The 12,446-nt window shown below is 35.9% G+C and overlaps 1 long non-coding RNA gene and 1 pseudogene across 1 annotated transcript; both read right to left on the bottom strand.

Moving 5' to 3' along the window:
* Nucleotides 1-2,487: 2,487 nt before the first annotated feature.
* On the bottom strand, nt 2,488-3,886 carry LOC131022605 (jasmonate-induced oxygenase 1-like; annotated as a pseudogene).
* Nucleotides 3,887-9,877: 5,991 nt separating this feature from the next.
* Nucleotides 9,878-10,870, bottom strand: LOC131022604 (uncharacterized). Its single transcript, XR_009101352.1, has 2 exons — nt 10,718-10,870; nt 9,878-10,174 (listed from the first exon to the last, which is right to left on the bottom strand). It is a non-coding gene; the product is annotated as an uncharacterized LOC131022604 (long non-coding RNA).
* Between the last annotated feature and the right edge of the window lie 1,576 nt (nt 10,871-12,446).

Genomic DNA, 12,446 nt, shown 5'->3' with positions numbered 1-12,446 from the left:
TATTTCAAGGATTACCTGCGTGTAAATACAACTTTCAATATTTTTTTTGGTTTTTCTACGAACTTTAGTTTTGGAATCTAGATACACGAGCACGATGAGCCGATCAAATTGTATCTGACTTGACTTCTATGCGGCATTTTATTATCTACTTGTCGTACACATTTCAATTTTAATATGGGTTACTTGCATGTGAATACGAGAACTTTCAACATTTTTTAGTTTCTTTCAACTTAATGCTTTTCTGATTTTTTTTTCCACGAAATTCATTTCACTCATATCTATACTATATTAAAAAATGAGTTTTCAATTTGAAATCAATTTCAAAATTGAGTGGCAATTTTGTAGTTATGATTAAATTGAAGGTTTGTGTTTAAACTATATATTTTTCTTTTTATTTTGATTTTCTTTAACTTCTTATTTGTTGTTACATTTCTTTCCAAAATTGTGAAATTCGATTAATTATAAAATATTTAATATGCATATCAAATTAAAGATCACAATAAGAGCTTTAATATGATATATTTTATGAAAATATTTGATTTAAAATGTAAAAATTAAATTAATTTAAATATTAAAGTTTTATAAATTTCTTTCTCATCTCTCATCTTTTTTAAATAAATATATTTTTAATTTTTTAAACTTATTTTTAATTAATAAAACTTATTCAATTAAAATTAAGTTTTTATTATATTTATAAGTATAATAATTGAATTAGTATTAATTTTATATAAATATAAAAATTAAATTTTTTTTCTCATGTATTGCACGGGATGCAAATGCTAGTTCTTGTAATGAGTTTGTGCTACAATTGATTATGGTTAAAATGTTGATTCAATTTTTTTTATTGTGTCAAAAAAATTAGAAAGTTCTAATATGGTATTTGGATCCAAAAATTCTATCATTAAGAGAGAACTAGTACACCCATCCGTGCATTGCATGGTGAATATCGAAATTAAACGATAAACTAAATTAATAAATTTAAATTTTAAATATAATTAAAATATAAGAAAATATAATTACTACTCAATACTCCATCCACGAAATAAACTGCCACACAACATGTTTAAAACGTTCTATCTTTTTGCTTTTTTTTCTTCAATTCTCTTGGCAGATTTTTGGGGGCTTTTTTGTTTTTTTAACATTAATGAAGAATTTGTTAGATCTATCCCAACACCACCCCTTTCCTGCCATCACCCATCAGATCCTCTCCCTGCGTCATTGCTTCATATATCTATTTAACATGCTGTAGATTTTGATTTTCTGTTGGCGTAGCAAAAGTCGTAGCCATTGACTTGACATTTTTTTATTTTGATAAATTAACAATCAAAATAAAAAAATTAAAGATGAGAAAAATTTTGAGGTAGCCAAAATGAAGTATAAAACACAATTTATGGCCACTAGTTGAAAATACTTAAATTTTGGCATTTTTTCTGATTTCGGACGATTTTAACCTTAAGAGGCGGACCGGGTAGGATCCGGCACGCGGGTCGCGTGCGGGTAGGGTTTAGGGTCGCGGGTTATAGGGTTTCAACAAAACTAATTTTTTGCCATTAGTCCACCAATTTTTCACCACCATTTACCATTCTCTCTCGGGCCTTTTACCCTAAGCCGCCCTCAGCCGCGCCGCCGAAAATCTCGTGGAAAACCGCCGTCAACTGCTGTCAACCACCACCTTCATCTTCTCCACTAAAATATCAACTTGTTTTAATACCGGTCAAAATAATTATATAAACTTGTTTTAATACCGGTCAAAATAATTATTTTGATATAAAAAACATGTTATACAAAATAAAAATATTTTATTTAACAAAAATAATTCTGATAAATCAATGGTGCATTAGAATGGTAAATGTAAATTAAATCACGATTTTATACTTATTTGACAAAGTCGACCTCAATTTTAAACCTTTGCAAATAAAAATGAAATCCTTATCATTCTAGTAAAAACTAAAATATAATACTCTAACATTATTAGTTTTGTAATTCTGTGCTTAATTGCACACCAAAAGATGTTGCTTACTCCCTCGCTATCGGATTTTACTCAGTAGTGGTATTCACGTCATCTTCGTCGGAAAAATCGAAGAAAGCTCAATTGCAAAATTTGGAAAGATTCGGTATATTTTAAAATGTTTAAAAGTGAGATCGAAATTATAAAATGAATATAAATTTATTATGTATACAACAATTTATTCTAATTGCTCATGGAAAATAAAAATTGATTCTAATTTTAAGTTTTAAAAGTTTATTTTTTTGCGAAGAAGTTTTAAAAGTTAATATAATCTTCTCCATTGGACTTTTAAATAAATGAATAATGAATTCGAAAAATAGATAGACAATTATTATTATTTGAAGAACTTTTACAAACAACTTTTTGTTATGTGGTCATTTTGTAACTTTCTTCATAAAATAAACTATAATATATAATTTGATGTTTTTTTGATAGTTATGTTATTTTGTTCTATTAATAATATTTATACTTAAAAAAAAGAAATGCATAATATAATAAATCAAAATGTCATAAATAAAAAAGAAAAATAAAAGAAAAGGAGAAAATAACAAAAAAAATACACAAATAAAATAGGCACATTTCAGGGAGAAGTAATAATTTGCATCTGAACCACATTTTAAACTCATTAAATACTATTTGTTCTGAACCCACATTTTCCTCTTTATCTTCGTCCCTTAGCTTCCTGAAATCATGTTCCAGCAAATTCTATTTGAAAATGCAAACAAACTCTCAATTAGATCAAACTACATCTGCCTGAAACTGATAAAACTACATCTTAAGGTTTTATTGAAACACCTTATAAGTTTCAAGAACTTATAAGTTCTTTAAAATAACCTTAATTAGCCAATTAAACACTCTCTAATTAAACTTATAAGCTCGTAAACAGCTTATAAAATTGTTTTAGAGAGCTTATAATTAAACTGAGCACAACACGATCTCTCTTAGTGGTGGAGTGGGTACTGTTAAATTGAAAATCCTAGTGACACCTCAATAGGTTTGAGTATGTCAAACCTAGTATTTTCTATTTCTGGCGGGTACTGTACAAGAATAGAAATACGTACGGCGACACGAATTCCTATCGAAAAAAAAAAAAAAGATATACCTGAGGGAAATGGGGAGGGAGGGCCACTTGTTATAATCCCTCAAGTTGCAAGGGAGGTAGTGGAGGAAGTAGTAATCGCTCCAGTCAAGAATGGCGGCCTTCTCGACGCCGAGGCGGCTGCCGTAGCCCTCGTAGGTGGCCGGTGAGTTGGCGTAGGCTTGCTTCAGCTCCATGGGCTGGTGGAAGAACTGCCGCCACACCTCCTGCGCCTGGTCCATGAGCTCCGCCCTCACGCCGTGGTTCACCACCTGGAAGAAACCCCAGTCGCGGCACGCCTCCGCCACACGCGCCATCGTGGTGGAGCCCGCCCAGGTCGATCACCGGTATGTTCACCTCGCCCGCACCCGTGATCTGCTTCAAGGAAGGGCGCGACTCGAGCGGCTTGACGTAGCGCTCCGGAATCTTAGCGCACGCTTCCGATAGGGATTGGACTCGGACTATGGGCTCCGGCCAGTCGCTTGGGCAGGCCATCGCCATATACATACACTTTTATGTATGTATCTCAATACCAAAAATCGACTTCGTATGTGTGTGTGTATATATAGAGCTAGAGCTAGAGTGAATATATGGGATTTAAATATAAATAAAGAAAATGTGTATAGTAGGGAGTAGAAGAGATGAGGATGGATGGTGAAGTTGACATGAGAGAAGAGAACGTGAAATTAGTGTATGATATTCTTGTGGCGGACAAGGGGCTCTTGTGGTGTGTCGATTTACCTTTAGTGGCTTTTTTTGATGAATGGCGAAAGGTTTAAATTAAATAAGGAGTGTAGGGACTGTGTAGAGGCCTTCGTGTGTTGCCAATTGCCATGTGCTTCTGATGTTGTCTCTTTAAATAATTAATGTTCTACAATGTCTTATATATGCACTCCCTCCGTCCACCGAAAATATGATATTTTTCGTGGACGCAGATTTTAATAAAATGGATGGTGATTTTTACATAGTGAAAGAAAGGTCCCATAAAAATTTGAAATATATGACTGGTTGAATTGAATATATATATATATATATATATAAAACAAGATGTGAGATCTTGTGTTAAAATGATCCGGCTATAACTCTATATATATAACTCTATATATATATACAGCAAATTACAATTACTAATATAGCACTTATAACATATAAATATGAAGTATTACTATTAGAACAACCTTCACTGCCTGAAACTGATTCGAGTTCATACATCTGATTAACACATACTCACTAGAATGCAATTGGTTAAATATACCTGCAATCTGAACTCAGAAACAGAACCATGGGAAATGTATTGAAAAAGTTAAATACTCATCGGTGAATCGGAGGTCCAAGATTAAAAGTGTCCTTTGATGCACGATAAGAGATCTGTTTAGTCGGTGCCTCTAGGGTATGAGAGGGAAGAATCCTGCCGCACAGACGGCGAGACGACGGCGGAGCGCGAGAATGACGGAGATAGCGATGATAACGGTGTGGCTAGGGCTTAGTGCGGTGCCAAAAAATTTCAGCGGAGAGAGTGGGTTTGAGAGGGAAAATGTCGCTGCAGAGACGGCGACGGGGCACGCGAATGGCAGAGAGGGCGGCGAGAATGGCGTTGGTAGGGTTGAGCAAGGCGGATTTGATGTTTTTGAGTGGAACAGAGGATTTTGAGAGGGAAGAAATGCAGGCGAGAGTGTTGATGAAATTTCTGGGTATAAACTTGTTCTTAATTTTTTTTACTATTTAAATATTTATTTATTTTTATATAACATTTGATGGATTAATAAAAATTACTATGATAAAGTAAATTCATTCTTTTTTATTAATAATTAAATTATAAGCTCATTTTTATTTGTAAATTCATTTTTACCATTATAAAACCCTATGTTGCATAGGTCCGAGGGGGCGGGTGGTGCGGGAGCGATACGATTCAGGTGCAGGGATACGGATTTTTAAAAATTATAGGGTGCGATTCGTGAAGGATACCACTATTGTTGCGGTCGTTGGTTGGGATATGGAGATAGTATTTCGGCTTTTCGATTCGTGATAGTGGTAGCCTAAAGATCAAGGAACGACTTCGTGTTGACGGCTCACGGCCTAGTGGCCGGTGGGCGCAGAAATGAATTCGATTAGTCATTACACTATAAAATAAGTTATAAAAATCCATTAAAGTTCATTACAGTAATGGATAAGTTCAACAAAATATGAACCATGTTCGACGAGACTGGAATATAAATAGTTATTTTGAATATCCAAGTTTTATATTGGTGACGTAAAAACTTAATATTTTGCAGGTGAATGTGAAGTGCTAACTGAACTTACACGATATTATAATGAACATCTTCAAAATTGTAATGAACTTACACGAATAAAGTTCCAAAATTATTGTGTAGTACAACTCTATTGAAACTTCATGATTGGAATTATATCACTTGCTGATGGCGACTCTATTGTAATGAATTTGTGTGAATAATTATGTTTCAGTTTTCTACTATTAGTAACGTAAAGAATGAAACCAGCTGATTAATTAATCATATCTTTCCAAACGAGAGTTATATTGTTGCGATTATTAGGGGGAATTACCATGTACTGGAAATAGTTGAAAGACTAAACTAACCTCAATTAGTTAATGGACGTCTAATATTATATGAAGCATGGACCGTCCGATCTATACAAATTAACGCTTAAGATCAATTCTCAATTCTCACAACATTTATGCTTCACAATTGAACTTCTCCCTATATATATATATAGGGGCGCGCTCCAGTGAGACCCCCTATTTTTCGTGTAACATGAGTACACTACAAGAAAAATGCTGATAGACTAGTGTTAAAAACCGTAGTCGTAGGGGTAAAAAGAGTGTTGTTGTAGGTAGTGTAGTGGTAGATGGGCGCTGACAAAAAAGAACCATCTCAACATGGGAATGAAAGATACACACAACGTTAAGAATCCAAACAAACAGCAAAAAAAAGGAAGAAAAAAAAATGAAGCTCAATCCAATTCTGAAAATAACCAAATTTACACTCAACATTTCTTCTTCTCCTCCCCACATTTCGCCTACTTTCAACATGCATATCTTCTTCTCCTCCCCACATTTCGCCTACTTTCAACATATTCGCAAAAGAAAAAATCGAACAGAAGTGGAAAAGCTAGATACCATTAATCATCCAAAGAAGAGCACCAACTTGTTTTCAAGCCCATTGAAAGTAATTCACACTCAAATCATTTTAGAATCAAATCTGAACAATATTCCTACTTCCTACAGATAGCCCCTGCATTCAGCTATTACCTGATTTTAGGCTAGGGTTTCGAATTAGGGGCTGAGCTTATCAGAGCAGGCAGGTAGGGGGCGGAGCAGGCGGCGGCGGAGCAGGTGAAGCAGGCGGCGGCGGAGCAGGTGAAGCAGGCGAATTAGGCGGCGGCGGATCAGGCGAAGCAGACGGCGCAGCAGGCAGCTGAGCAGACGAAGCAGGCGGAGCAGGCGGCGCGCGGAGCAGGCGAAGCAGGCGGCGCGCGGAGTAGGCGGAGCAAGCGAAGCAGGCGGCGCGCGGAGTAGCTAGGCGGAGCAAGCGAAGCAGGCGGCGCGCAGGCAGGCGGCGGAGGGAGAGCAGACGCGCGCAGGCAGCGCAGAGGAGGTGCGCGGCGTCGCGGCAAAGACGGGTGTGAAGAGCAGACGCTGTTAATTTTGTGTACTGTTAGGATTAATTAGGGATTTGAAGTATTTTTTAATTATTAATTAAATTAATTCAATAAGACTACACTATTTGACCTCTTTAACATGTGTTATTTAAAATCGATGTCATACATTAAGTACCACCACACTGAAACGACTAGGCTACTAAAAAACCGTGGTCTTTTAGCATGAAAAAATGCTAAAAGACCACGGTTTTATCTACTACCACGCTTTTAGAGTCTATGACCACGGTTTTTTGTTAAAACACTTGTCTTTTAAGTGTAGTGTTTTTGCATTTTTCTTGTAGTGGTACAATGAATAAGACATATAATACTAATGAACAAAATGTATATCTAATGAACAAGATGTATATATTGATGAAAAATAAAATTTAAAAAATTCGTAATGAATAAGACATATATACTGATGAACATGGCCGTATATACTGATGAACAATGCAGTATATACTGATAAATAACAAAATTTAAAATATTCTGCTCCCTCCAGGATTCGAACCCTGCGAAAAAAAATCACCCTCCAGATACAATATCAGCCATAGGATTGATAAAATAAATGCACCAGATCGTGTCCTAGATCTCACTAAAATTAGGGGGTCTCATTGGAGCGGCCCCCTATATATATATATATATATATATAGGGTTGGGTTCCTGTAGTATCCAAGCTTATAATAGATCCCTAGATCCCATTCTTGACCACACATTTATAACATGTGGCGCATCAAGATGGTGACACGTGACAATGAGCTTCCAAGCATTTTAAGGCAAAATCTGAAGAGGGGTAAAATTGAAATTTAATTTTCGAATTTAAAAATTAAAAAATATATATATTCTTTTAGATTTTCACAAAATAGATATATTTTAGATGCATAAAGTCTCACACGAAAATGCATAAAGTTTTCACTTGAAATGCATAACTTTGAACAGAAAAATGCATTTGATTTTTACAGTTTTGGTATTTTCACCACCCCACCCCATACCACCCCCAACCCTCCCCATTACCACCCCCCAAAAATAGGCATGTTTCACATGCATATAAAATCAAACAAAAATGCATAAAGTTTTCACATAAAAATGCATTAAATTATACAAAAAATGCATTTCATTTTAATAAATCTGGTATTTTCGCCACCCCACCCCTGCCCCACCCCCACCCCACCCTACCTCCCCCCCAATTTTTTTTTCAAAAACTGATTTTCTGACCACGGACCCACCCCCCCACCCCACCCACCCACCACCTACCCCCCCACCCCAAAAGTTATGCATTTCATCTGAAAACTTTATGCATCTTCGTGTGAGACTTTATGCATCTAAAATATATCTATTTTGTGAAAATATAATTTTTTTTAATTATTAATTCCAAAAATTATATTCCAATTTTACCCCTCCAGATTTTGCCTTGGAATGCTTGGAAGGTCCTTGCCACGTGTCACTATCTTGATGCGCCAAATGTCATAAATGTGTGGTCAAGAATTGGACCTAGGGATCTATTATAAGACTTGGATACTACATGATCTCATTCCTATATATATATATATATATAGGGAGAGGTTTAGGAAAGAACCATAAATAAAAGAAGACCGGAGAACCATTTTCAGCCATTCGATCATCAAGATCTACGGTGGATGCATCATCTTGTTGGATGAATGCAGATCCTGGGTTCGAATCCTGAAGGGAGCATTTTTTTTTGAGTGCATTAATTTTAACAGCGGATGCATTAATTTTTACAGTGAATGCATTAGATTTGATGGTTCTCCCGTTCTCACAAATAATGTAGTTCTCTCTAGAACCACACCCTCTATATATATATATGTGTATATATATGACCATTTAAAGAATTAAAATTTGTTAAAGGCCCAAATTTTGTAGCCATCAAATTCCTTTTTAATAAAAGCCCAAGTCCATTATAATAAATCAAAGGGCCCAAGTCCAATCCCTCTCTTTTAACCTAATACACACACACTAAAACACACTCACTCACACACACTCAGCCACACACGCACACACTCTCTCTCACAGCTGCTCTCTCTTCTCTCTGACCTCTCTCTCTCTCTCTTTCCCTCTGTCGCACACCCACACACACGAGGACATAGCCAGCCCGCGCCACCTCCCTCGTTCTTCTTCCCCGGCGAAATCAAGGTGAGAAACCGCCACCGCCACCGTCGTTTGAAGCGCCGCCTCTCCGGCCACACTCGCCTCTCACTCACCCCCCTCTATCTGTGTCTCACACCGATTGAACAACGGCAGGAGGTCGCCGCCCCTACCGCCGCCGCCCTCTAAAATCCGACGACCGCAGCGGCTAACGAAGCCAACCACCAGAAACCATCGGATTCGCGAGGTTGGCGCACCCGATTCACGAATCCAATTTTTTTTTTTTTTTGGGGGGGGGGGGGATTCGCCACGTGGCGAATCCCGTGCGAATCCCACGCGAATCGCGCCCGCACCCGCCCCCTGCGCGTATCGGATACTGCATTGTGTTGATTTTAGGCGAATCCGTGCATCACAGATAAAACCTAATAGAGTTGTAATTGGTAGGAGTAATATTTATGTTGATGCATTTGATATGATTTTTTTTTCAAAAAAAATTAAATTTATTTTAAAGCACATATATGACGCTTGTTTTAAATATACTTGACATTCTATACCAAATGTCAAGAATAATATAATTATTGACGATTTACTTAAAAACGTACATGACAATTTGCAGAACTGTCATCTATAGAATTAAAAGTAACGCACATATATGACACTTTGTAGGAATGTCATGTATACTATGAATAAACGACGCTCATACATGATGCTTTTTCTAAAAGTGTCAGCAAAGCGTCATGTATTCGATACATGACACTGCATACATGTCACTTTTTTTTAAAATTAATGTCATATATATCAAAAAGGCGATCATACATGATGCTTTTTCATAAAAAGCATCATGTATACAGTGTCATGTATACTCATTTTTGTAGTAGGACTTTGTCGCAGCCCGACATCTAGCCAGTGATAGCGTAGATTGGGTATCGATACGACTAATAAAATGATAGGGTAGAACAAGGAAATCTGAAAGACTTATCAAGCGGAAGCAACTAATAATTCAAGTTGAAACAATTAAAATATCATCAAACTTAATAGAAACATTATCGGCTTCACTTATTCAAATGTATCAAGGTTCTAGTCAACAAAAACAAAGGGAGTATAGCTAAATATTTACAATGATTCATATTGCTCAGAGTAGCACAGCAAAACGTGATCAGACTATATGTATGAAGACATATAGCTGAGAGTAACAATCCTAATTAAGTTTCAAGAACATAGTCTTCGACTATACGCACAACCGTATAGTAGTAAAATACGGTACTCAAAAGGTCGTCTATGAACAACAGCCCTCCAGCGATCCCCCAATCTCTCTCTCCTTGCTCATCCTGCACATTTAGAAATACATGCAGGGCTGAGTATAAAATACTCAGTGGACATAAGCCGAAAATAAACAATCTCGCTCTTAGAGCTATACATTTAACTTGCCATTTATACATCACACAGGGGTTTTACTTAAAAGAACCTGTGTAAGAAATTGATAAATTATAAGCATCATAAAGTAATGAAAAATAGACTGCAGTCATAAATACTTAGCATGTAGTACCACTTCTACAACTTATCATCATCATGGTACTGAGAAGTAGGCCTCCTTCTCAAGCACCGTAACCGGCCGACCTGACAGTCGGCTCACGGTCATTTCTGATCGGCCAACCCGGTATACAGCTCACAGTTACCTCCGTGTACACAATCCCGCCTTTGGCAGGACCCGAAATCGTTTCATCCGTAGAGGGTAACATACAGGCTCGTCGTCATCAAAATTCGGCAAGTTAATTAGTTCAAACATCAATTTATCATCTTAAAACTTATAGACATCATCAAAATCATCATTTAGAAAGCGTGTAATAGAGGTATTAGAAAGTAATGCCCACCTGGAAATCTTAGCTTTGGTACTTGTACTTCGGAGAAATCCTACTTATGCCCTTGACTCGCGTCTTCAGATATCATCGTTGGCATAGACGATCATGTAATAAAATAAACGTCAATCAGACAAAACCTCACTAGGTTTACTATTCTTATCTAAGTACTAGTCTTCCTTTCTCATTGTTTTCTTGTAACTAATCACTCCTTGTAACAAAACACTCTTATAATAATACTTCCTAATTATTCATTATTTCCATTATCAACCATATACCAAGGTTTTAAGTTATATCAGTTCCTTAAAGAACGACTCCTAAATACTCAAACCCATATAACAATCACATACCAAAGTTATGAGGGTATAACACATTCTTTAACATATATCAGATAACTCACATAATGCTTAATGACATTACTATGTGGTTTAATATCTCAAGTGAACCGAATTTGGTTAAGTACATTTATCTCGGAAAAGTATTACATCTATATACATATATAAACATACATATATACTCCATTAGCCTTTTTATGAATTACTAAGGTGTATAGTTATCACCATTAACACATGGAATTTACTAGATCAAGGTAGGTGTAATTAGTGAAAGACCATACTTGACTTCATATACTCTGTCCCAACTTCAAGTAATAAACTGCTTTACCTCGGAACTCTCCTGGGTTTGGGACTCATATCATTTGAAACCTCTTAACGTCTAGTTTCATTTAAAAAAAAGTAGGTTGCAAAACTCTATGTGGTTTAGGAGATATGATCATTTTCCTACAGTCTACCATATTCGACAGTTATGTGCAACTGAAAGTTTTGATTTTAGAAAAATAGTAGATCTTGTCAAAAAGACTTAACCTTTTATGGGTAGCTAGCTAAAATGTTCATATTGTTCATATAAAAATGTGGAAACCATAAACTCACGAAAAGCTACTGGAAAAGTGATTCTAGTATCTGTTTCTTCCACACTTTCGGTAGAAAGTTGCAGTTAGAGACTCATAATTTAAAAGGTTATCAGACGATGTTCAAATGACCTCAAATTTTACATGAACGTTCCTAACACTTATATATGTTTACCATAAAATTTTCAAGATTTTTGGGTATCAAATACCCCGTCGAAAACCATTAAGTCAGTAGCTTAAAAGCTAGCCAATTAACTCATAGTCAATCATACTCTATTTTCTTGTCAAACCAATTCATCAAAAACGTTATTAATCATTTCTAACCATCATTTTAATCCATCAATAATCATAACTTCAATCTCATAGGCTCATTTCATAATCAAATCCTCACTTTCTTCATGAATCTTATCTTTCCAACATCACACAATCTAACACCTTTATATACCATATCTCAAAATCAAATCATGCTTTTCATTCAAAGATCAATAATTAACATCTTAATAGCATGCATATACTCTCTATCTTAAAGTTAGAAGACGACAAAAATTGTAGAAGACTTTCAACCCTAGTAATCTTCGAAAATTACCAACTTGAATTAGGAGTTGTTTTCATGCTTTGGTCCCTCATCTACATGCTCATAAAGCTTAGATATAAGTAAATTCATGTGTTTAGAAGCTTACTCTTATGATCTGTAACGAAAAGTATAGTTCCACCTTCTTGATTCCTAGCTCAAACCCAGCTTTCGTTCTATGGATATACGAGTGTTTTCAGCTAGATTTAATCGGTGGTTATGGGATACAAGTAACTTACGAAGCTTTTTACCAGCTTATCAATGGC

This window comes from Salvia miltiorrhiza, chromosome 4 (assembly GCF_028751815.1).
Source record: "Salvia miltiorrhiza cultivar Shanhuang (shh) chromosome 4, IMPLAD_Smil_shh, whole genome shotgun sequence".
NCBI lineage: Eukaryota > Viridiplantae > Streptophyta > Magnoliopsida > Lamiales > Lamiaceae > Salvia > Salvia miltiorrhiza.
Note: the sequence above shows the minus strand (reverse complement) of the source record. Positions and strands in the feature narration are given on the sequence as shown.